Source organism: Cetorhinus maximus, chromosome 15, assembly GCF_964194155.1.
Source record: "Cetorhinus maximus chromosome 15, sCetMax3.hap1.1, whole genome shotgun sequence".
In the NCBI taxonomy this organism is placed as follows: Eukaryota; Metazoa; Chordata; class Chondrichthyes; order Lamniformes; family Cetorhinidae; genus Cetorhinus; species Cetorhinus maximus.
This window is the reverse complement of record NC_135893.1, coordinates 2,498,173-2,525,764: the sequence shown is the minus strand read 5'-3', so window position 1 is coordinate 2,525,764 and position 27,592 is coordinate 2,498,173.

Here is a 27,592-nt window from a genome sequence, read left to right as displayed (position 1 = left end):
ATTAGATAGTGCAAGTCTCCAGGAGCCAGGAATTAAACAGGTCTTTCTCATTTATTGTTCTTCAGACTTGGAAATACTCACCTCCCATAGCAGCTGAAATAATTCAGTCCTCAATTCTCAGCCATAAGGTTGTGGTCCCTATTCCAGAGGTTTAAGTACATAACCTAGGCTGGCACACAATACAGTACAAATGGAGACCTGCACTGTCAAAGGTGCCACCTTCCCGATGAGAGGTTAAACCAAGGTTCCTCCCTCTCAGGTGGATATACAAGATCCCATTGCACTAATTCGAAGGGCAGTGAAATTTAAGCATTGCTGGAAAAAGAGACATGTCGAAGCTTTTTGTCTTGCACTGATCGGGACACTCCTCAAGAATACCAATATAAGGGGGAAAACAACCATTTGCAACGGGCAGGGTACAGACTGTACCCAACCAGCCCGGGCTTGCAAAACTCAAAACACAGTGTCCAACATTAGATGTAATTCTGCGATTGGACAGCATTTGCTAAATAATCCTCAGTGCTAAAAATTATGCTGATAACCAGTTTAAGATTGTCAGTTGGGCTCACAGTGTGGCGCATTTGCATGTACTGGAGCAACATGTATTAATACAAAGGGCCCTGTTCTTTGCAGACAGAAAGTGCATGTACACACATTGTGCCTGTTTTAGCTAAACAAAATAAGTGATAGCCATCAGCTGGTTCATTCCTCAGGGCAATGCCTTGACCAATCAGAGTCAAACTGCCTAGTTTAAATTTCAAACAATGCTAGGCAGTCAACTGTCAGTCACTGTTAGCTGGTGCATTCCCCGTGGCAACACCTCTGCCAATCAGAGTCCACTTGCCAACCAATCAGCACTCCCTTCTCACACAGTATAAATTGTTGTTTTCCCTTTATACTGATATTCTTGCAAAGTGTCCTGATGAGTGCAAGACGAAAAACTTAATGGCGGGTGGTGGGTGGTGGGTGATGGGGGTGGGTGGGTGGGTGATGGGGGTGGGTGGGTGGGTGGTGGGTGATGGGGTGGGTGATGTGGGTGATGGGGGTGGGTGGGTGGTGGGTGATGGGGGTGGGTGGGTGGGTGATGGGGGTGGGTGGGTGGGTGGTGGGTGGTGGGTGATGGGGGTGGGTGATGTGGGTGATGGGGGTGGGTGGGTGGGTGGTGTGGGGGAGGCTGTTTTGTTCTCTATTTATATATGTTTCCTTTCACGACTTTAACTTTTGCTTCAGGAACACATAAATTTTTGTGGATTTCTCTCATCTTCCTTTTCTTTCCCTGCTCCTCTGCCTCACAAAAATAATGGCTCCAGACACCATTTTAATCAATTACCTGATTACCAAGCGCTCATTTATTTAAACCCTGACTGTTCTTATTCTTACTATAAACACTCACCTGCAGGACCATAAACTTTTAGCACAGCAGGAAGGAGGTTTTGTGGATTCCTCTTGTTCCCTAAGCCTGCTCCACTTCACGCAGAGTTACAGGGCAGAACCTTCTGCTCTGAGGGCTAAGTTTGGTGGCAGGCGCGAGAGTGGCAGTGTTTCCTGCTGGGAGGTGGGGGTGCAGAACGGGTGAACACGCGTGATCTTGCACTGCACAGCTCACTACAAGCATCCGTGAGGAGCACAGCCAATCTCATGGTGGGGGTGGGCAGGAAGTCACCCTCCCTGCTGTTACCTCATAGCGACAAAGGTCCAGGTGCCACATTTAAAGGGCACCCACACAGTCATTCATTCACTTTAGGCAGGAGCTCTGGGTCACTCATCCAGGATGTCTCAGAAACAAAACCCAGCGTCGGCCCTGCAGATCAGCGACGCCTCCCTGCAGACTCACCTCCAGGCCGTCCAGGAAAGGCAGGGGCTGCTGTTTCCCGGGGGTAGCAGCAGGAGGCGCTCCTGTCTGACCACGGCGGCCTGGGGACAGGTCGCAGGGCTGGTTAGGGACTGTGGAGCCCAAAAAGAGCACCAAGCCTGCAGGGCAGGGAGAGGGTGAGTGATCTGCTGCCCTCTGCCAGGGTGCGAGCACCAACTGCTCACTGCAAACTGACCCTCTCATCGGGCATCAGGTAGTATTCGGCTCAGTGTGCGCAGGGATGTCACACACGACCAGCAGATGGGACATCAGCACTGAATGTGTTCCAGCCACTTTATGCTCTTAATTTCATATCTGTTGCAGGACAAGCAGCTTCTTAACCACTGAGTGGGGAGGGTTCAGCAGCTGTCATGGGCATCCACGCTCCCAAACTGCTCATCCACCCAATGCCATGCACACGGACTTTGTGAGGACTCAGGTGAAATCGCTTTTCTATTTACAAGTGCCTGAAGTCGTGGGGGAAGGGAGCTGAGTAGTTTCTAATGTGTAATGCACTGGGGACTATCCATGTGGAGAATCAGCTGCTCTAACAGGGCTTCGCGGGGTCCATGCAGGAAAGATGTTGACCTTGGCCGGAGTATCCACAATGACAGATCACAGTCTCACACTCCATGGCCATGGAGCACTGAGAATTCTGGGAGTGTCTGTGATTGGAGGGTCCGGAGTGGTTGTTACTCAGTAACCCAGAGTGCAGCTGAGGCACTCTCAGTGAGTGGACTCCAAGGTAACTTCAAAGCTTTTGGTACGATGAGTGAGTGGTGATCGGGTGACAGGAACACGACTGTCCCTGAACAATCTGCATGGAGGAGCGATCTCGAGGGGCCCAGTGACGTTCTCATGCTGCTCCCCCCTGTGGACTCATCGATCTGGTTCTACCTGAAAGAGTTCCCTGTCCGGTCAGTCCCCACTGGGGGCAGGTGTGAGGGTGACATGAGTGCATCCCTGCTGAGGTTAGATTTGAAATAGTTTCCAAGCTGCCATGACAAGGACTTTGTGAGGACACGGGTAAAATCGCTTTTCTATTTACAGGTGCCTGGGGTTGTGGGAGAAGGGAGAGCTGAGTCATTTCGAATGTGTATATTTAGCACCTGGGCTCTGCATTTTAGAGTTTTGCACATGCAAAGGATCAAACCAATAGCAGGGCAGATGGTAAGTAGTGCTATTTAGTTCATCTCCCTTAAACCAAGGAACATTGGAGAAAAATAATATCTGTAAATAAAAAGGTACTGGGGCCTGAAAACCAGCAAAGAATAGAAAACCAAGAAGTTTAACAAATGTGGCCACAGCTTGGAATCCAATAGCTATCAGATTGGCGAGGGCGTGTCTGCCACTTTGTGCCCCTGCTATGGCCACTGCATGTGGCTTGGCAACACCCTGGCCCTCATCAGCTCCATCCCCTTCACTGTCCTCATCATCGGAGAAGGCATCTCACTCCTCCATGTCCCCCTCAGCCAAGATACCCCCCGCCCTTTGTAGCTCTAGCTTGCGCAGGGCGCAGCAGACAACGATGACCCAGGACCCATTCTGTGCAGGGTATTGGAGAGCCCCAGCTGACCAGTCCAAACACCTGAACCTCATCTTCTGGAGGCCTGTTGTCTGCTCCACCACCAGGCCTGGTGGAGGGATGTAAACCATTGTACCTGTCCTCAGCAGCACTCTGCGGATGGCAAACTTGCATCATCAGCCAGGTCTTCTGGGGGTATCTCTTGTCCCGGAGGATCCAGCCCTGCAACCACCAAAGTCCTTCAAAAACCTGTGGCACCTGAGAATGAGTCAGAATGTAGGTGTTGTGAGAGCTCCCTGGGTACCAAGCACAAACATGCAGGATTTACCTTCTGTGATCACATATCAGCTGCACGTACAAAGAGTGGAAATCTTTCCTATTGATGAATGTGACTGGCTATTGCCAGGGAGCTCTCAAGGCCACATGTGTGCAGTCGATTGCACCCTGCACTTGCAGGAAACCTGAGATTGCTGCAAATCCCAACCATCTTGCAGCCTGGCTTTCAGGATCCAGACGGAATTGTACAAATTGGTGCGCTCTCCTGAACAGGGCATCTGTTGCCTCCAGTACTCCCTTGCATGCCGTTGACTGGGAGATGCTGCACAGGATCCCAGTGGGGTCCTGGAAGGATCTACTGGCAAAAAAGTTCAATGTAGCTGTCACCTTTAATGCTCCCTGCATGGGATGCCCTCCAAGCCCTTGTGACCGGAGCTCATCCAGGAGAAGCTGGCAGATCTGAGAAATCACATCCTGGGATGTGTGAAGGAGCCTCTGACATCACCTTTCAATCATCTCTAAATAAGAGCACTGCCTGCGATAGACCCATGGTCAGGCTAATGCTCGCTGCTGCAGTGGACCCTGTTCACCAGCACCTTGACCTTCCTGAGGCTGCACTGCCTCTTGCTTCTCCTGGTCCTGTGCCAACCTACGATGGGCCCTCCTTCTCCTCACTTAGATGAGGCCATTACCAAGGCAGGGTTGCCTGGACCCAGCATCATCTAGGCCTCAGTGCATCTGTGAACACATTGAAGTCATAAATTTAGTGAGCATGACCTTTACAAGTTTCCCTCCACCTCAGAGCCACCAAGCCAGCGCTAAGCCCTGTGTCTGGCCTCCGTCTAGACATGGTATCCCCACCCCACCCCTTCCAGGTGAAGGACATCCTGGAGGACCAGAGATGGGTGTCCTGCTGTTCATACATGACTGAACATGGAGACATTGCTCTTTGACCGGGGTGATGAGAGTCGGGTGTGAGAAGCCTCCCTCAGACACTATTCCGCTTGCCTCCATTACCTTTGAAACTCTATAGAGAGACCATTGCCTTGGCAACATAGAAACACTAACCGCATGATCCCTTGTCAGCCATGATCATTCACCCGGGAGGATGGGGGTTTGGAGTCGCGAGTTTGCTGCCCTCCACCAGCCATGCCCCTTGGAGGCATCCACCTCCCTCCCTCCCTTCATCCCTGCCTCTGACTGCAGGAGATGCCAAAATGGCACAGGCAGCTCCACACCCTGATTGATTCTCACTGGAATGTGACCCATTAGTTATGGAGCAATGTTGGTTTATTGAGCGTTTGATCCTCGAGAGCAGAACTCAGCTGAGTTGAGCTGAGTCCACTCATGGAGCGAACTAATAATCAATAGGGTTCCTCTTCACTCGGCCCAACATATGAGTCATTAACCCTTCCACCCCTTTCTGAGACCCCTCCCATATCGATGGCTTGTGATGTTTTGGTAACTGCACAACAACGTTGAGACATTGAAGATGGTGCGTTTGAGGTTTGGTAGTCCTTCAAACACACTCCACTTTCCCTTGTTACCCACCAAGAAACCCCCATGTTCCTCCACAATCACTGTCTCCCTTAACCCTCTTCTTCCTCTAACCATTCAGCCTCCCGACTTTACCCTGGGCCCAATAATTATTTAGGTTGACATTCCTGCTCTTCCCCCTGTTCCCTTCACTGTCACTGCACCCATGTCCCTCCTGACCCTGACCCTGACCCCTCCCATTCTCAGGGCCAGCTGGACCCTGATTTTCTGAGACCCCCCCACCTGTCATGAGCCTAGCACTTCCACATTACCAGACCCAACTCCCTACTCTGACTGTGACTGCATCCTCTGAGTCCCAGTACCCGCCTTCAAATCCCTAGAACCAAATACTTGAACTCACGGACCATGCCCTTTAGACACATCTCTCTATGATGCTCACTGCCCAGAGAGGCCATCCATCACTCCACAACAGGACCGTGACATGCGTGACATGCTTACCCTTCTAACATGCCCCAGACAGTCTAACTTCCTTCCCAGTACAGCCTCCCACAATTCTCTGCTGGTCATCCCCCAGTGTCCTGTCCCCACTCTCCCCTTCCCCATTGGCCCACCCTCCTCTGCCCTGCCTCTATTTCATTCTTCCCCCCTTCCCTGATGGTCCTGCCTTCCCTGTTGTACCTCTGCTCCACACATAGAACAATAGAACCATAGAAAAGTTACAGCACAGAAGGAGGCCATTCAGCCCATCTTGTCCATGCCAGCCCGAGGACACCCAGGCCCCCTTTCTGTTTCTTCCCCCTCCTTTTTGTTTTTTCCAATAATTTATATAAATTTTTCTTTTCCCACCTATTTCCATTATTTTTAATGTATTCCACCGATCATTTATCTATACCTTTTATGCCCTTTTAGTCTTATTTCACCCCACCCCCACTAGAGCTATCTGTACCTTGCTTGTCCTGCTATCCACTCTTAATTAGCACATTCTTTTAGATAATATCACCACCTTCAACACCTCTTTGTTCTTTTGTCTGTGCCATCTTTTGATTATCTGCTCCTATCACTGCTTGCTTGTCCCTATAACCACCGCCCCCCCACTTCTCTCCCCCCAACCCTCCCCACCTTAAACCAGCTTATATTTCACCCCTCTCCTATTTTTACTTAGTTCTGTTGAAGGGTCATGAGGACTCGAAACGTCAACAGTGCTCTTCTCCGCCGATGCTGCCAGACCTGCTGAGTTTTTCCAGGTATATTTTATTTTTTGTTTTGCCCTTTCTAATCCCACCTTCCTGCACCCGGCCCATAGCCCTGCAGCTTACAGCACTTTAGGTGCATATCCAGGTACTTTTTAAAAGAGTTTAAAGTTTCTGCCTCTAACACCAACTTGGGCAGCGAATTCCAGACACCCACTACCCTCTGCATAAAAAAGTTCTTCCTCATGTCCCCCCTACACCTTCTGCCACTTATCTTGAATCTATGTCCCCTGGTTCTAGAATTCTCCACCAAGGGAAACAATTTTATCCTGTCCACTCTATCTATTCCCCTCATAATTTTGTACACCTCAATCAAGTCACCTCTCAGTCTTCTTTGTTTCAAGGAAAATAACCCCAACCTATCCAATCTCTCCTCGTAGCTACACTTTTCTAACCCTGGCAACATTCTTGTAAACCTCCTCTGCACTCTCTCCAGAGCTATTACGTCCTTCCTGTAATGTGGTGACCAGAACTACACACAATACTCCAGTTGTGGCCTCGCCAGTGTTTTATACAATTCCAACATTATATCCTTACTTTTATATTCTATACCTCTGCCAATGAAGGAGAGCATTCCATATGCCTTCTTTACAACCTTGTCTATTTGAACTGCTGCCTTCAGGGACCTGTGTACTTGTACACCAAGATCTCTCACTTCATCTCCCCCTCTTAGTATATTCCCATTTATTTTGTAATCCCTGTAACTGTTTGACCTCCCTAAATGTATGACCTCACACTTCTCTATGTTAAAATCCATCTGCCACTTTATTGCCCACTCCACCAACCCATCTATATCGTTTTGGAGATTATGGCTATCCTCTACACCATCCACTACTCAGCCAATCTTTGTGTCATCTGCAAATTTCCCAATCGTGCCCCCCACGTTCACGTCCAAATCGTTAATATATAACACAAACAGCAAGGGTCCCAAAACCGAGCCCTGTGGAACACCATTTGAGACAACTTTCCATTCGCAAGGGCATCCATCGACCATTACCCTTTGTTTCCTGTTACAAAGCCAACCTTTTATCCAGTTTGCTACATTACCCTGAATCCCATGGGCTTTTACTTTCCTGACCAATCTGCCATGTGGGACCTTGTCAAATGCCTTGCTAAAATCCATGTACACAACATCCACTGCACTACCCTCATCAACCCTTCTTGTTACTTCCTCAAAGAATTCAATCAAATTTGTGAGGCAAGACCTTCCTTTAACAAATCCATGCTGACCATCCATGACTAGTCCATGCCTTTCCACATGACGGTTAATCCTATCTCTCAGGATTGATTCTACTAATTTGCTCACCACCAATGTAAAACTAACTGGCCTATAATTGTTTGGCATTTCCTTTGATCCCTTTTTAAACAATGGAACTACGTTTGCATTTCTCCAGTCCTCTGGTACCTCCCCTGTATCTAGGGAAGATTGGAAAATCATCCTCAGAGCATCTGCTATCTCCTCCCTGACTTCCTTCAGCAGCCTCGGAAACAATCCATCTGGACCTGGTGACTTATCAACTTTCAAGGATTTCAATCCTTCGAGTACTTCCTCTCTCTTTATGATTATCCCGTCCAATATCTCACAGTGTTCCTCCTGGACTACTATATCTACATCCTCCCTTTCCTTTGTAAACACGGAGACAAAATATTCATTCAAAACTCTTCCCACAACCTCTGCATCTACACACAAGTTTCCATCTTCATCTCTGACTGGTCCCACTTTTTCCTTAACTAACCTTTTAGCATTAATGTATTGGTAAAACATCTTTGGGTTATCTTTAACTTGACTTGCTAATCTTTTTTCATGCCCTCTCTTTGATTTCCTTATTTCCTTTTTAAATTTGTCCCTGCATATTCGTTTAGGCTATCTGCAGTGCCTAGTTCTTTGTGCCTATCGTACGCTTTCTTTTTCTGTTTGATCTTCCCCTGTATTCCTCTAGACAACCAGGGAGGTCTTCCCCGCTTGCCCTGCCTCCCATTCCCAGCCTTGGCACAGCTTGTGCTAATGGCACCTGAAATGAGTGAAGTTATGAGCGGTCCCCAAGAAGGTAAAAGCAGCATCTACTGACCTCAAAGTCATGGAAGAAGCAGAGTCCTCCAGGTGCACGCTACTTATATACAGTTGTAAAACTGAATGTTCTAAATTTTTGCTGGTTGGGAACTTGATTTGGAAGGAGGAGCTTAGTTCTGGTGAGGTCGCCTTTGCATGCGAAAGGGATTCCCAACCTTGTTCGTTGGGAAGCTCGACCCGCCTTTAAAATGCCGGGAACAAAATTCCGACAGTTCAACGTGATGTCGGGAGATGGATTTTTGGCCTCCCACCAAATTAAGTTCCCCTGCCCGCCACGATTCCCAGTGCTAACGGGAACGGAAGATCCTGCCCATGGTCTAATTGATGAGAAAATTCCTTTAATAAATCAGTACTTCTTTTCCGAAGTGTTTCTGAGTTTAATGAATTCATTCTGACACAGTCTTGCTGTTAATTAACGTTTCCTTGCAAAAGACACAGATTAAGTGAATCTCTCTTTCTCCTTCTTTGCTGTGTGACACTTTATTTGATTTCACCATTAATTGCTGAAATGATTATCTCAATTAATTGGGGATCTGTTATTCCTTATGTAAATATGTATGTTAATAAAGTCACTCCCTTACGATTTTTTTATTCATTCACGGGATGTGGGCGTTGCTGGCTAGGCCAGCATTTATTGTCCATCCCTAATTAGAATCATAGAATAGTTACATTACCCTTAAGAAGGTGGTGGTGAGCTACCCTGAGGAACTCTTGCAGTAGAGTAGAGTTGAGATGAGATCATTGACCTCCAACAACCACCTTCCTTTGTGACTCTGATCAATAGAGAGTTTCCCCTTTATATTTTTTCACAGAATAATCAGCAGGGCAGTTAAGAGTCAACCACATTACTTTTGATCTGGAGCCACATATAAGCCAGACCAGGGAAGTTGGCAGATTTCTTTCCCTAAAGGGCATTAGTGAACCAGATGGGTTCTTATGGCAATTGACAATGGTTTCATGGTCATTATTAGACTTTTTAATTCCAGATAGTTATTGAATTTAAATGTCACCACCTGCTGTGTTGGGATTTGAACCCAGGCCCCTCAAGCATTACCCTGGGTCTCTGGGTCACTAGTCCAGTGACAATACCACTACGCCACTACCTCCCTATTATAAATCAGTGGCCATGCTATTGTGCCTTCACACGTTATAAAATCCCTATTCTGATAAAACAATGCATTCTCTAATTCACTTTCATCAACACCATGGGAGATCTACAGGAAGAACTTGTGATTGTAATCTCTGGATGTCCCAAATCACTTGCGAGCCAATTAATTATATTCTGAGTTGTAACCACTCCTGGTTTGTAGGGCATAAGGCAGTTGAGTTGTGTAAACAGTACACCAATAAAATAACTAACTAACCTGCTCTGAAGAAGAGTCATACGGACTCAAAATGTTAACTCAGTTTCTCTCTCCATAGATGCTGCCTGACCGGCTGAGTTTTTCCAGCATTTTCTGTTTTTTATTTCAGATTTCTAGTATCCGCAGTATTTTGCTTTTAACTAATCTTCTTTCCTGATCGTAGCAGTGACACATGATGTTTTATATCTAGCTGAACAAGACTTCAGCCTAATGTCTCCACTGAAAGACACCTACTTTGACAATTCAGTTCTGCCTTAGTATATGCTGAAGTGTCAGACTACATTAACTTTGCCCAGAATGGAGTCCTTGAACAATAGCCTCTGACACAGAGATTAACAAATAACATGAGAAGTTGAAACAGGAGTAGGCCATATGGCCCTTCAAGTCTGCTCTCATTCAGTATAATTATAGCCGATCTATTCCCTCAAATACATCTTCCTGCACTCTCCCCAGGTCCTACTTATTCCCTTAGCGTCTAAAAATCGATCGATCTCAGTCTTGAAGATACTCAATGGCTGAGCATCTACAACCTTCAAAGCTAGAGAGTTCCAAAGATTCACAATTGTCTGAGTGAAGAAATTTCTCTTTATCTCCAGCCGAAATTGCCGACCCTAAGTTCGCGCTAAGTTGACACTTAATAAGTTTAATATAGATTAATCATTTTGCATTTAATGTCCATGTCTTGTGTCACACGGATTTCCTGCAATGCTTGCCACTTTGTTGATCATATGACTGTTTTCATAAGATATCCTCCAACCCAGCGTGAGAAATATCAAGGCAGGTCTGCTATTTATTTAAATGCATACATGAAAGTATTGCATCTTGCACACGTTTTCGCCATCACACCCGTATCCCAGTGAAGGGAATCTTTGTGACTTTGTGATTGATTCCTGGGTCTCTTTCCAGAATGAAGGGGAGGGTGGGTGACAATTTCTGGTCACCCTCTGGGGTGTCCGTTCCCCTCGAGCTATTTTTTTTGGTTGGGGTGCCATCTTTATGTGTGCTCCTGGAGGATGAGTCTCTTTTTCTGATGCAGGTGCAGGTTTTGTGATCAAATATCAACAACTGGAAGGTCTTCCCTTGTCAAACTGCTAGACTCGCTCACAGCTCCACAGATCATTCCATCCATACGTTTTTATTCAAGCTTGCAAGTGTACAACTTCAATTTATATTTGCGCATGGCAGGCTGCCTATTTCATCAGCATGTTAGTAATGGATTATCAAAGCTCGATGAGCAGGGCTGGTTTTCTCCTCTATCCAGCGATGTTGCAGCGGATTGGACAGAATGCCCATCTTTAGTCCTGACCCACACCACGTTTGCCTGAGGTGAGGCTGTTCGCTGATTGCAGGGCAGGATCCCAGGAACATCCCTGCCACCATGTGGGAGCTGAGGAGGCTGTAAGTCCCTGGCTGTGCTCCAGTGGGTTCACTTCTGTTGTTTCACAGAACCTCTTGGCTGAGTCTGTGCCTGTGATCAGCCGATTTCTACTCAAAATTGGTCACTTTTTGATGATACAGGATTCTGAGAATATTTCTAGTGGTTTGGGTTCTTGAATATCATTATTCTTGCTAATTTCTCATTAAATTCAGAAATCAGTGGCCTTGAGTATATGTTTATGTTTATAGCGCTCTAATTAAATCACTGAGACACATGGGAGATGCTCAGGTTGCTGTTCCTTGCAGGATGTGGAATACGCCTAGAGGTAACGGTGGGGGAGGAAGCTGCCTAGTAGCCAAAGAATAGAGCCTCCAAAAACCAGAAGCATGGAAATAGAGGATTAAAAGATCATTTACAAAAACAATAAGGTCGTCTACCTTTTTCAAGGTTTGAGATACAACATCAGGATACAGCTGGCACTTTGAGTTCTCAGACTTCATTCCCGATTTTTATGATATCAATTAACTGGAATAATGGTGTGAAATCATTGACTATCAATCTGAATCTTGCATTTAACATGCAAACATTAAGCTACGGGAAGCAACCGATTGTGCCGAATATGTTAGTTAATTGTGTTTGTAGAATTCTAAAGCTTAGTAAAACAGCTTTCATTATGTAACAGGCTATGTGTGTGAGTAATTCGTGTTCTTGCAAAGTGCACCATGAATGTGTTAGTTCATTAAATAAAGCCTTTATATATTGATGTTAGTCTAATACTGATGTGTGAAGGCTATTAAGCTTTTTGGCTATTATTGTTTGAACATTACTATTACAGTAATGCTAAAGTCTAACTTTCGTGATTATCTGAATAAAATTGTGGGAGAGAGTTACTCATTCTCAGCCCCTGTTCTACTTGTGAATAACTCATGGACAATTCACAAGTACCTGGGAGAGGAAACTCCTCTGCACTGTTCCAATGAATTACTGTCACCGTACAAAAAAGCAAACATTGCAGGATTAAATAATGGAGGTTAAAAGGTTAAATATATATTCTGGCGTTTTGTGCAATTATCTTTGGGGGTCTGGGAGAAATTTTGCTGATTTTCCCTCAGGATATCAGATAAATTCAAATTAAGAAAGTCCACAATAGCTTAGATTGTCTCTGGGTTTGAGAAGCCAGATGGCTTTCTCTCTCTCCACCTTCTCTTATGTTCTTAATTTAGGCAAGACCATCAAGGAAAGACATAGAATTTTATTTCTAGCAGTTCAAGTTCCCCATATTCTCCCCGAGCCCCCTGGAGTTGATTTTAATCTCTGCCGGTAAAATCAGCTTTTAAAAGTCACACCTTGAGTTATTCTGCATGTAGTTACATAATTGTGCATTTGCTATTCATGGTGGCATAATTCCTTTAGCAGCGCTGATACCTTTATCATAAGTCACATAATAATGACATTAATTTCAGAGGTAATGGATTATACACTAGGTATTATGTGACTGAAATATTAAATTCAACCCATTCTCAGTAATCTACCTTACTGAAAGAGGTTGACTGCCTTTTCCAATGTTTTTTTCTGCCGGAGGTTATTTCTGAGGGGAATTTAATTCTTTGCATGCTGTTTACTGCACAGAAATGTCACTTATTATAACTGACAGTGGAACAGGGAATCATTCGTGTTGACCTTAGAGTGGATTTAAGATGTTGGATGTAATGTGAATTTTTAAAAACTATGCACAATAGTGACATCATTGGCAAATGTTACATCAATGGAAGGCTTCGTGGCTATTTAAAAATGTTTTTAGCGTAAGTCCACGGCATTCTACACACATATATTCAGAAAACCCAGAGGATAACTGGATATACAATTGAAGTGCCTAGGGGTCTGTACACCAAGAGCTGCAAAATGGCATTCGGCTGGATAGCTCTTTTTTTGGCTGTCACAGACATGATGGGCCGAATGACCTCTTTCTGATCCATACATTTTCTATAGCGATCTACTAAAGCACTCTACATTGCTTGAAGATTATTAGAAATGTCAGGATGTTTAAATGTGACTTTGTTGCAACAATGCAGTGTTTCATTTGCACCTCCCCCTACAGGATAACAGCGATTACGCTTGTGAAACACTTAGAGAAGTCCCGAGGCCCATGAAAGGCGCTAAATAAATGCATTTACTTTCTTTCTTCTTTGATCACCTTCTCAGATATTTATTGTAAGAGTTATCAAAGCACTGTTCTTTTGAGCTCGTGGACCTGTTTTGAATGGGATTCATTTAATACTTTTAGGAATTAGTGGAGGGGTTACTTAGTAATGGTAGGACATTTGCCAATCAGAGGCTGGCAGCATGTGTGCTCAGCAGCGCCAATGAGGGGGCTGTGGCTGCTGCTGGAAGGACACCTTCCCAGAGTCCCAGGATCATGGAGGACTCAGGGTACAGGTAAGTAATGTGAGGGGGGGTAGGGGTGGGGTGGTGAGGGGGTCTTGAGGGGTGGAGGTTACGGGGAGAGGGGTGCAGGGAGGGGTGGAAGCAAGGGCAGGAGGTTGCTCACCAATGTCCAGCCCCTTGATCAGGCACCGAGTGCCTTTGACTGAACTACACCCACTCCCACCTCCCTTGCCAAGGTGGCAAGCATCCCACATGGGTTTGTTTGTCATGCATGCTGCATGGCTACAGACCCAGCTGCAACTGTGCTGATTCCAGTGGCAGCAGGATGAGGCCCTTGAGTGATCATTAATTGGTCACTTAAGAGCTTCAGTTGGCAATGGGGCAGGAAGGTCGGCCGTGGACCTTCCCACCCAGAATTTAATCCTGCTGGAGGCAGAAAGCCAGTGTGATTCAGGTACAGCACCAGCCCGCCAGAGTAAATACCCTTCCTGCCTCCAAACTGGCCACCAGCGAGGGCAGAAGATTCCATCTTATAAGTTCATTTTGCATGATGGCAACAACATGAAGCTACCTTCAAATTCGTGAAGGTCCATGTGGGTTAGTTCCAGTTGTTAAATTATGTGACTCCTCATGGAATTGTTCACGTGCTGACACGTGAAAGAACATCGAATACTACATGCAGAACCACGTGGTAGGATGAGAACATTGAATGCTACATGCACACAACACGATTTAACTCAATAGCTGCCGCACATTGTTAACTTAAAATTGTCAAACTATCAGGTCAGCTCCAATAAGGGAAGTGTTTGGAGATGTTAAAGTTATACAATGTATAATAAGCTGCTTCATTTCACTGTAGACATTTATAATTGAACTCTTTAGTTGTCACATACACCAAAGGCACCTCAATTAATCTATAATATATTTTGTATTTACTAGTTTATAAAGCATTCAGACAAGCTAGCACTTTAATATATAATTATATTTTCAATGAAATGGTAGACTGCAGTTGACAGTAAACTGCCAAGTATCAGCCATCTTTGGAAGGCTCCATTTTGACAATTATTTGATAAAGGCCAACATTAAGAAAAAAAGCAGTTTCCATTTATGCTCATAATCATCTATAACATTCACCTTTCTGTGGTTTTAGTTATAGATACTGCAGCATACGCCTCTCAGTCTCCGGTCTGAGTTTGATGGATGTACCTCTGCATTGAGGATTCCACAAGGACAGTAACAGTTTGATGTAAATATGGCTGCTTTATTATATGTGTGGAGATATGACAACAGTTGATATTTTGAGCGTAACTTTGTCAGGCATTCAAATGTAAATCACTTTGGTACATCAGCTCGGTTGGTAAATGCAATGAGCTGGGATGGCCACATGTTGGATTTAGGTTTTGATCAACTAATCGTAGGTGGGAGGGGATGAACACTGAAATTGACCTCAGTGTCCTGGGAGGTGTTGTTCAGCAAGCTCATAACAGAAGCAGTATCATTAATAAAAGTCTAAATGTGTTGGGAAAAATGCAAGATATAATGGAATGTGCAAAAGACTAAATGACTGAATCCTAGGAATTATTGTCAGTGATATTAACGGTTCAAATTTCATACATTCATATGACCTTGCTTTGTCTGTTATTTTTGCACATATGGTGATCAGTTTATAAGAACTGGCTTGTGTCACAGTTAAAATAGCAGATTAAAGATGGTTTTCTGAAAGTACTTTGTGCTTATCCATTAATATCACTAACAATAATTTTTAGGTTTAGGTTACATTATATTTAGTTAATTTCATGGAAGTATATTCAATTCCGATAAAGGCTCATGTACTGCAGGATTATTTTTCTTGATTATTAGATAGGTATTATTAATATTCTTCTTCTTCTCCTCGAGCTCTCTGCCCAAAGATAGGTCTGATCTATAGCACCACGATCTCTGCCATGGGTAGGGCAAGCAGTCACACCTAGCACAAAGGAAGATGGTTGTGGTTGTTGGACGTCAATCATCTCAGTTCCAGGATATCGCTGCAGGAGTTCCTCAGAGTAGTGTCCGAGGCCCAATCATCTTCAGCTGCTTCATCAATGATCTTCCTTCCATCATAAGGTCAGAAGTGGGGATGTTCGCTGATGATTGCACAATGTTCAGCACCATTTGTGACTCCTCAGATACTGAAGCAGTCCATGTCCAAATGCATCAAGACCTGGACAATATCCAGGGTTGGGCTGACAAGTGGCGAGTAACATTTGTGCCACACAAGTGCCAGGTAATGACTATCTCCAATAAGAGAGAATATAACAATCGCCCCTTGACATTCAATGGCATTACCATCACTGAATCCCCCACTATCAACATCCTGGGGGTTACCATTGACCAGAAACTGAACTGGACTAGCCATATAAATACTGTGGCTACAAGAGCAGGTCAGAGGTTAGGAATCCTGCATTGAGTAACTCACTTCCTGACTTCCCAAAGCCTGTTCACCATCTACAAGGCACATGTCAGGAATCTGATGGAATACTCTCCACTTACTTGAATGAGTGCAGTTCCAGCAACACTCAAGAAGCTCGACACCATCCAGGACAAAACAGCCCACTTGACTGGCTCCCCATCCACAATCATTCACTCCCACCACCACTGATGCACAGTAGCAGCAGTGTGTACCATCTACAAGATGCACTGCAGGAACTCACCAAGTCTCCTTAGACAACACCTTCCAAACCCAAGGCCACTACCACCTGGAAGGACAAGGGCAGCAGATAGATGGGAACATCACCACCTGGAAGTTCCCCTCCCCGCCACTCACCATCCTGACCTGGAAATATATCGCTGTTCCTTCACTGTCACTGGGTCAAAATCCTGGAACTCCCTTCCTAACAGCACTGTGGGTGTACCTGCACCACATGGATTGCAATGTTTCAAGAAGGCAGCTCACCACCATCTTCTCAAGGGCAATTAGGAATGGGCAATAAATGCTGGTCTAGTCAGCGATGCCCACATCCCATGAATGAATAATAAAAGAGGAGACAGGTCCTGAATCCACTCCAGCTGGAACAGGAATCAAACCCCGAGCTGTTGGCACCAATCTGACCCACAATGATCATCCAGCCAAATGGTCCCCAATAAATCTGGGTTGCTATGGCAATGTACACTTTTAAATGCATGTTGTAGCCTGGAGCTATGAATAGTGATGGTAGAGGCTCCAATTTTCTTGCCAGCACATGGCTGACCAGGAATCTCTCCCGCTCTTACTGCCTGCCATTGGCACGGTTAGGAAGGATTTATAAATTAATACTCAGCCTGTTTGGCCATGTTATGAACATACCTTCCTAGGCCATCAAGTCCTGGGGTGGGACTTGAACCCTGAGCTTCCGGCTCAGAGGCTGGGACAGCAGCCACTGCACCACAGGACCCCCATCATTCATATAAACCTAACATATTTAGTTAATATGTTAGCCAACATTGGGATCTTATTCTGGACACTTCATTGGATCCAACATTACAGAGCACCCCTGCAAGTCAACATTGAGGTACTTATGATCCAGGTTGCCTCTGCTTGCTCAGTATTTAGGTAAATGCCGTGTAGTTAGAGTTGTTGCGAGTATGTGTTGTTTTTAAAGAAAATAATACAATTTCTAATGTCTTTTTTTTCTGGTTGGGTTTTTGATTAACTGTAATCCCATTAAGACAACAGAAAGACTGCCAAATGTACAACTTGCAGTCCACCTCAGGTGGGATGAAAAGAAATAGACCCTCAAATCACACCTCCCCCCTTACCTGGGAAGATGAAAGACTCCATCTCCTGTTGGCTTTTATACTTTTATTCTTCAAACGTTTCTGAGATCAGACATCAAAAAATGTAATTTCCTGTTCTACAACACAATTACCACAGCAGACATGGCAATCAAATTCCTCTGGAATATACAGCCAGCAGGACTTGTTAAGAACTCTTCTTACCAATATTTGCCAGAGATTGGAAAGATATACTGAAAGTCTGTAAGAGCCACGTTTCTCTCTCCCTCTCTCTCGGAAGTATTGCATCTGATTTGCAAAGAATCATAGTGAGAAGGGAAATCGACTGCAAACCGAGTTATTTTAAAGATAAAACGTGGAAATCTGCTCTGTACAACTCCACCTGCAGCTGAACAAAACTGCCGCAACGCGGAATCACTACACCAAGACCAGTTAACCATATATTCCTTTGATCATTTATTTTCTTCACCAACTGTAAAATATCTTTAAGTCTATCCTTTTATTCGACCATCTGTACTAGTGTGTGTGGAGGACCCAGGGAATGTGTGTGATGTATGAATGGTGGTCGCCATTTTCCTAGTTTTTAAATTCGGAAATTAGCTTCAATAAGCTTACCTTGTTTAAAAGCAGAAAACACTGGAAAAAGTCAGCAGGTCTGGCAGCATCTGTGGAGAGAGAAACAGAGTTAACCTTTCGAGTCCGTATGACCCTTCTTCAGAGAGGCCTGATTAATTCTTTATAATCTGAAAGTGTACACAGTGAGGCTCCAGCAGTATTGGCAAAGCACAAAATTCACAACAAAATACTGCTACAGTCAGACCTGGAATGGTCAATCAGGGGATTCAATTTTTATCCCTCCTTACGTGGTTATAACAGAGTCTTTTGAGTCTGTAACTGGTAGGGGAGATAAAGGGGAACCAGTGTATGTAGTACAATTGGATTTCCAACAGGCACTTGATAAGGTGCCACACAAAAGGCTAATATACAAGGTAAAGGCTCATGGAGTTGGGGGCAATATATTAGCATGAAAGGAGGACTGGTTAACAGACAGAAAGCAGGAATGGGTAAACGGGACATTTTCACGTCGGCAAGCTATAACCAGTGGAGTGTCACAAAGATCAATGCTGGGGCCTCGGCTATTTACAATCTATTCATGAGTTAGACGAAGAGACTGTGAGTAATAAATCAAAGTTTGCTGGTGATACAAATCCAGACGGAAATATAGGCTGTGAGAAGGAGACAGAGAGGCTGCAAAGAGATACCGTCAGATTAAGTAAATGCATAGTCTAATGAAGTATAATTAGAGGACGTGTGAGGTTATTCACTTTGGTGGTGACAATAGAAGAGCAGAATATTTTTAAAAACATGTGGAACTTCTAAGTGTTCACGTTCAGAGAGACGTGGGTGTACTCACACAAGGGAAAGAGAAAGTTGGTGTGCACGGACAGCAACCAATGAGGAAGTGGAAATGGCATGCTGGTCTTTATCGCTAGGCCATTGGAATACAAGAGCTGGAAGTTTTATTACAATTGCACAAGGCTTTGGTGAGACCACATCTGGAATACTGTCAGTTTTGGTTTCCATATTCAAGGAAGGGCGTGCTTGCCCAGGAGGCAGTACAGCGAAGGTTCACTAGATTGGTTTCTGAGATGAGTGAGTTGTCCTGTGATAAGAGGTTGAGTATACGCTGTAGAGCTTAGAAGAATGAGAGGTTATCTCACTGAAACACAAACGATTATGAAGAAGCTTGACAGGGTAGACACTGGGACGATATTTCCCCTGGTCATGGAATCTAGAACATGACAGCACAGTCTCAGGATAAGGGGTTGATCTGAGGTGAGGAGAAATTTCTTCACTCAAATGGTTGTGAATCTTTGGAATTCTCTATCTCAGAGGGTTGGGAATGCTCCATTACTGATTGTATTTAAGGCTGAAATAGGCAGATTTTTGATCTCTCAGGGAATCAGAGGAAATGGGGAGCGGGCAGGAAGATGGAGTTGAGGCAGAAGTTGGGTCATGATCATATTGAATGATGGAGCAGGTCCAAGGGACTGTATGGTCCACTCCTGCTCCTATTTCTTATGTTCTTATGAGACACAGAGGTTGAACCCTTGCCACTGAACCCTGCCTCATGTGACATGTGTCTTCTCTGAAGATCCTGAGGCATCCTCCTCAGAGGTGGGTTTGGGGCTAGTTCTGTGGCTGGTCTCCGTTGTGGGTCTCCCCCTTTTCTTGCTGCTCCCTGGAATGGAGAAAGGAAAGATTTAATGGATGCATAAGCACACTCCCCTACTAAAGCAACTTCTCACTCTGTGGGCGCATCTGACAACTGCAGACTGGAGGTGTCCTCACTGGCTCCCTGGGGAAGGGGGAGTCCTATCTCACCTTTAGCACAGACACAGTCTTGCTCCTCTCTGGCTATCTCGGTGGCCTCCTCCTCAAAAGGGGTGAGGATTCTGATGGTGGGCGGTCCGCCTCCGATCTGAGCATGCTTGTTGTGCATGTTTCTGTCCTGCAGACAGACAGGAGGATTGAGTGTCATCCCAATGGGTGAAAGAGAAGTTTGGAAGTGTGCCTGCCTATTGCAGCTGCTGAACCTCCCCAGTCAGTGATTAACCAGCAAGATGTCCTTTGATTGAGAGCAGGAAGCGGCCGGCACACATTCAGTGCACTCATCCCATCGAGTCCCGCAGCCCAAACTCCTGTCTGACATCCCCGTGCACTCGCACACTTACACTGCCTGGTGCCCTTATGAGTGTCACTTTGCAGTGAGCACTTACCTGGCGGAGTGCAGCAGATCATTCATCTTCTTCCTGCTCTGCTGAGCAGTTCTCCTGTGGGCCCCACAAGCGATAGCCTCCACTGTGACCTCCGCCATGGTCAGGCGAGATTGAGGCCTCCTGCTGCCATCCCTGGGACACAACATCTCCTGCCTTTCCTGGAGGGCCGGGAGGAGAATCTGCAGGAGGCTTTGCTGAACCGTGGGCCAAAAGGTTTTCTGTTCTAGAACATTCCGCCTGTGATGTGTAGAATCTGGAGCTCTTGGCCTGCAGTGAGTGAATGGCTGTCTGGGTGCCCTTTAAATATGGCACCCGAACCTGCAACCCCATGAGGCAAAAGCGGGGACAGTGGCTTCCTCCCTGCTCCTGCAGCGAGAATCGGCGAGCTCCTGATGGATGCATATGTAATGAGCTGGATAGCACAAGATCACACATGGTCAGCTGTCCCAACCCCCAGCGGGAATCATTCTCACTTCCCCGCCCGCCATCAAACTTAGACTCTAGAGCAGAAGATTCCAGCCTCCATTTCCCCTGTCAGGAGAACAATATGAATCCAACAGTAAACGTTAGATCTTAACTGTTACTCATTGCCCCAAACAGGTGCATGTGGAACAACTGGAACAATTACGCTCTAACACTGGTGAAGTAATACAAATACAGCATGACCATGAACATGATGCTGACATGACTTAATTTAGTTATCAAATTCTAAAGAAACTTACCTCTCTGCTTCCTGCATACAAAACGTCTTTGTGTTGTGTTTTTGTCACACTTTAGTTTAACCTTTCCCATTATAACTTCTTATGTCCATATTTTTGATGGATACGAACCAGATCAATTTGTCACGCTGGTATTGCACCATCCCCCATCACACGTTCCAAAGGAGTCTCTCAGGTTTATGACTCCCAGCTCCTCAGCCTACAACATGTAGAGAAGCCTATGTGTCAACCAACTCCACGTACCAGCTTCCCAAATTGCTGACTGTTTTGCTGTTTAGCTATAAATAATAATATAAATTAAGAGTATTTTTAAAAGGACAGAATAACTTTGAAATGGGACTAAATTATGTCCACGCCCCAGATCCAATTATCCCCCTGTTGGGTTCCATATGGCATGAATAGAAATCCAGAACTTCATTCTTTTGCTATTTTTAGAAATTGACTTTCTGCTGAACCGAAAAAGATGGTTGCTACAAGTCACATGACCACAGGGTTGGCCAGGAGGTACTAGTGGACACCAGGCCCCAGGCCCTCAATATGGATGGTAAACCTTTCAAACAACTGATGACTGGGACATTATCAGCCCTGAAATCAAAGCCAGTTCCAGACACTAGATAAACATCCCTTTAGGAAGTCCTTGGGGAGAAAGAAGATCAAGTGAATCAAGTGACCATTTTGAAATCTCTATGTGCCTTTGAGAAATCCTCAGACTGCTGTTTTAACGTCAACTGGAAAGGGATCCAGCAGCCTGGCTGAGTAAGCAGTTGTTGGTCACCTTTCAACTCCTCCAAGCCTGTTTGATTTAAAACTCTCTGATCAACACCTGCCAGTTGGCCTAAGCCCAGAAAGCCAATTGTGCTGCAGCATTGTTTGGTTCAAGGATTTTTGTGTGGTTGCCTCCAACCGGAAACTCATCAGAACTGAACCCCGCCACAAAGGAATCACCCTGTGGACTTTGACGTCTCAGACTCTGGAAATCACATGAACTAGTATTCATTTTTGTGGTTCTTGTACTGTCAAACTTTTTTTTTCTTTCAGCACCAGTCCCACCCCTGGCTCCTCCACCCCACCCCCCACCCCACCCCCTCCCCCCCTCCCCCCCTCCACACACCCACCCACCCACTGCCTGTGTTGTGTGTTTGTCCGTGTGCAGCGGAGTGGGAAGTTGCGGACTATCCTTCCTCAAGTTTTTGAATGTGAAATAAACTAACCTTCTGAATTAATCATGACATGAGTTTGCTGCAGATTAGTAGTAAATTGGATCATATAAACTAAGGGATTGGGAAACTACATGACCGAAAACCTCAAAAATAATTCTAAACTCCTTCTGCTTGCGGATAGATGGTGAGAAGAAATTAGTGCAGTTTGCCTATCTCTCTCCCACCTGTAACACCCCCAATCCCCTAACCCTGCTTCACCTGAAGACTACACTTGATCGTGACTCTTCAAGAGCAAAGTCCAGGCAGATTGATGAGTTCTTTTAAGAAATGGTTTTGCTCATGTTTTCAATGACTTTCTCTTTCCAACTTTGGAACCCTCCCTAAACCTTGTTGCCTCTCCCTCGCTCTCCTCCTTCGAGGCACTCCTTAAAACCCACGTCTTTGATCAAGCCTTTGGTCATCTGTCTCACTCTCTCATGGCTCAGTGTTAAACCTCTGATTTATACTCCTGTGAATTCCTTTGGAATGATGTACAACGTGAAAGGGGCTATATAGATGCAAGAGCAACTAAATTATCAGCTTCATGGCTTATTCACAAGGTAAAAGCTGAGCTTTTAACTGGTTCTCACCCTCCTTTCAAACCAATGTGTACTGATTCAAAAAGCCTAGAGGCCAGAGAACGATGGGAATGCTGGCAACATGCTTTAACTCTTGCTGCATTGCCAACTTCTCTGTTTTCATTGACTTAAATTTCCTCAGAATCTCTTACGCGAAAGTGATATCACGGAATTTACAAAGGAAGAATTTTAGTGTATTTTAAATACCTTTGCAATCCTGCACAGGTCTGACTCTTGAGACAGCGAAATAATTTAAAAGTGCGGCGTTGAAATTAAACCCGTCTCAATACATCTTTGTGCATTCTCAAGCTGCAAAATGACCTTAGAATGACATTAATTTAAATTACCCCACTTTACTTAACACCATTTTAACCTTTAGACCAAACTCATTTGCTATTTGAAATTGCATTTTTTTTTTCCCCAAATTAATAAAAACCCAAACCTCCTGAGCTCCATTTCCACTAACAGGAGATTGAATATTCAAAGAGGTTCGGGTCATTTCAAATTCTGTCGCCATTCAAATTCAAAACTGCTACTGGCAAAATTATATTGGATATCATTGACCGAGCTTTCACTCCAATGTTCAGTCATAAAACAGCATCGTCCTTGACCCCAAACTTTCATTGCTGTTTTATAGATTTGCCAATATTTGAGTTACACATGGACATGGAATGCATCAACAAGTGACAGATGAAATTAATAGAGAAGTGTGAAGAGATTCATTTTGGTAGGAAGAATGCAGAAAAACAAAGTAAAATAAAGGGTACAATTCTTAAGGGGGCGGAGGTGCAGAGGGACCTGGGTGTATATGTACATAAATCACTGAAGGTGGCAGGACAGGTTGAGAGTATGGTTAATGAAACATACAGTATCCTGGAATTTATTAATGGGGGCATAGAGTACAAGAGCAAGGAGGCTATGTTAAACCTGCATGTGACACTGATATGGTCAACTGGAGTATTGTGTCCAATTCTGGGAGTCACACTTTAGGAAAGATGTGAAGGCATTAGAGAGTGTGCAAGAAAGATGCACGAGAATGGTTTCAGGGATGAGGAACTTCAGTTACGTTGATAGATTGGAGACATTGGGACTGTTCTCCTTGGAGAAGGGAAGACCGAGAAGCAATTTGGTAGAGGCATTCAAAATCATGAGGGGTCTGGGCAGAGTAGATAGGGACAATCTATTGCCATCGGTGGGAGGATCGAGAGCGAGAGGGTACAGATTTAAGGTATTTGACAAAAGAAGCAACGAGGAAAAACTTTTCACACAGCGAGTGGTTAGGATCTGGAATGCGCTGCCTGAGAGTGTGGTCAGGGTGTTTGAGTCTTTCAAAAGGGAATTGGATCATTATCTAAGTGGAAAGGGTGGGGGACTGGCACGAGGTGAATTGCTCCTGCAGAGAGCCAGTACAGGTGAACTGAATGGCCTCTTCCTGTGCCGTAACCATTTGATGATCCTCTGATTCTAAGTACAGTTCTGTGTACAAATACTTGCACCAAGAACAACAAGGCATAATCCAAATTGGTGCATGGTTTGAAATCTTGACTCAGAAACTGGATTGAGTCAGGATTTGGTCCTTGATCCTGGTGCATAAAAACTTGGCCCATTATGCCTGTGCCAGCCCGACCAGGCTATCCAAGCCTAATCCCATTTCCAGTTCTTGGTTCATAACCTTGGAGAGCATAAGACCATAAGACGGAGGAGCAGAAGTAGGCCATTCGGCCCATCCAGTCTGCTCCCCCATTCAATGAGATCATGCCTGACCTGATAATCTTCAACTCCACTTTCCTACCTTTTCCCCATAACCTTTGATTCCCTTACTGATTAAAATCTGTCTATCTCAGCCTTGAATAAACTTAACGACCCAGCCTCTATAGCCCTCTGCGGTAAAGAATTCCACAGGTTGACTACCCTCTGAGAGAAGAAATTCCTCCTCATCTCTGTTTTAAATGGCACTGCCTTGCTCTCAGATTATCCCCTCTGGTCCTGGACACTCCCACAAGGGGAAACAACCTCTCAGCATCTACCCTGTTGAGCCCACTAAGAAACTTATGTTTCAATAAGTTCACCTCTTATTCTTCTAAACTCCAATGAGTATAGGCCCAACCTACACAACCTCTCCTCATAAGAAAATCCCTCCATCCCTGGGATCTACCTAGTGAACCTTCTCTGGACTGCCTCCAATGCCAGTATATACCTCCAGTATACATGAAGGTTAGGACACTTAAATACATATTTTTAAATGCAACAAGGCTTTATGCCTCTTTCAGGAAATGAATTCCAGACCCTCACCATCCTCCAGGTGAAAAAACATGAAAAATTCCTCTCTAATTGTTCTGCTAACCCTTCTAAATCTATGTCCACTGGCAGCACTTAGTGTCTGTGCAAAATGAAACAGGCAACAGGACCACAGCCAATATATCACTTTTGGTTTTTAACTGGCAAGCTGTAGGCACTGGTCCCTGCGCCCCCACCAATGAGTTGACTTGTGGGATTTTGGAGCGGGGGGTTTGGCAAGAGATGGGTGAGTGAGGCAACCGAGAGAGATGAGGTGGGGAGGCTGTGGCCCACAGACTCAATGTGCAGCTGGGAGGATCACTCCTGCTCCTATAGGCTCCACATTAAGGTAACTAAAACAATGGCATGTTGGTGATCTGGCGCTGGGAGTGCAGAACGTTTGGAAGATGGACAGCTGATAATCCAGAGAACTGGCAAAAATAGATCAAGAGTTTCAATAAAAAGCTGACAAATCAGAAATGCCCCGACAAACAGGATTATGGGGAGAAGCTGGGGCATGGAATTAAATTGTAGAGCTTTCAGGAAGCCAGCACCAGTTCAATGGGCCAAATAGCCTTTTCTGTGCTCTAAGATTGTTTGATTCTATTCTAACTGTAACGATGACCAATTACAGCAATTAAATTTTCCATGGCTCTGAAATAGGAGCTGAAAATCAATTAATTCAGGAATGCTGGAGGGGATTTAATTAGTTGACAGGAAGTTTCCATCATGGGAAATAATATATAAAATACTGAATTTTAATCTTAAGCAATCACTTCCTTCTCCAAAAATATCATTCATTAGCTGCCCAATTAACTCTGATCCCACCCCTTATGTGCCATCTGTAATAAATTTCAAGGTTTTAATAATTAGGACATTGCATTTTTGTGCCAGTTTGGAATGGAGTTCAGATGGTGGCCTCTGTCCTGAATTTGCTAATAGCTGTACAGTTCTGTACAGTAGTGTTTCCTCTGTTGTAAGTGAGCTCATAGTTTACCCATTGTAAGTGGATATTTGGGTCATTCCCATTAGTACATTGACATTGGCATGGGGCAGCATCTGCAAATATGAATGCTTCTACTAACATGTTATTATTTGGGCGCTGCCATGGCATCTACAACTGAAAGGACTTTCTTTTCATTATGTAGGATGAGCCTGATTTAACACGTCAGTGCCCACTTCCCTCGCAGTGCCCACCATTCATACACTCTGCGCCAACCCAATCCAACCTCTGTGCCAAGCTCTTCTGAGGAGACAGAAGGCACAAGATTGGCTCCTTGGAGAAATGGTCTCTTATTTGCAATTCTTGATTCTCCACATTCCCCATGTACCAGGGCTGTGTGGGCAGTGGCCGGCTGCTGCTTGGTTTCAGCATTGCCTGTGGCACTGTCATGTTGGCCGGGAGTTGCAGCGTTTGCTCTGTGGTCACAGTGTTGACCTCATCAACCGTTATCGGACCCGGAGGTTGAGGCTCTTCTGGTTGTCGGTTGCTCTCTTGTCTATCCTCCACTGGAGGCGTCATGCTAACCATCTGAGTGGTTGCCTGGTCTGACCAATGAGGGGCTTTCCAGCACCTGTAACGACAAACCTGCTTTGCAAAGAGAGAAGACAGCTCAGAACTGAAGTCCCAATCAGGATACTCTTCCTTGTTCGAGCTCTTAGGAATGTGTCATTTCTGTATCATTTACAATTGTGTTTGTCTTGAAATTTCCTGCCATTTTGAGGAGATTCAGGGCTACACAGGGACCTCTGCTCAAGAATAAGACTGGTTACGGATTATATATATCAGCTCAAATATTTGGTTGCCGCCATACCAGACTCATGCCTATGACTGGAAGTCAGATTCCTCCATGCCCATACAGCGGTGTGCCTGTTGTTGCCAGGTTCTTTGTCCAATAGGATCGCAACACTGACTCCTGTGCCTAATTTAAAGTTTGGGAGATGGCCATTAGCTGAAATGTCCGCATTCCGAAACGAAAATCCAAGATCTTTGGCCTCACCCAAGAAGTATGGCTCTGCGTCCTTTTGGTGGGCTGTCTTGGCCTCCTGAATAATCTTTGGATCTTCTGTGCATTTAGATGTTTTGGTCTTGCACAGTTTGCCGAAGTGTCCAATTCTGTTACACTGAAAGCATTGGGCTGAAATTGCAGGACACTGATCTCGCCTGTGGGGGCGCTTTGCTCCAGAGTGCTGGCATGGTCGCCCTTCTGGTCGGCCAGGATATTGCTACCCTTGGCCTGGATTGGCTGTGCTGTTTCACCAGTTGGATAGTGGGGTTTCCTTTGTACCACGGTTTACTTTCTCCTCTTATAATGGACCTATGCTGCACATGGAGATCAGACTGCCGAACAATCTGGATAGCTTTCTCGAGGGTTAGATCTGCCTTCACTTGCAGCATGTCTGAGAGTGCGTTGTCCAATACTCCTATAACTACTCTATCATTGATAAGTTCAGATTTTAGGTCTCTGTATTTGCAGCTTCAGCTACCCTGTACAGATCATTAATGAATGAGTCAACAGGTTCTCCTCGCTGCTGGACTCACTTATTAAATTTAGCCCTTTCAAGGATTTTGTTGCTTCTTAGATTGAAATAAACATTGAAAGACTTTAGTACTTCTTCAAATTTAGCAGATGATTCATTGGTTATTTGTCTAGCAATAATATTGTCCGCTATAGGGCCCACTGAATA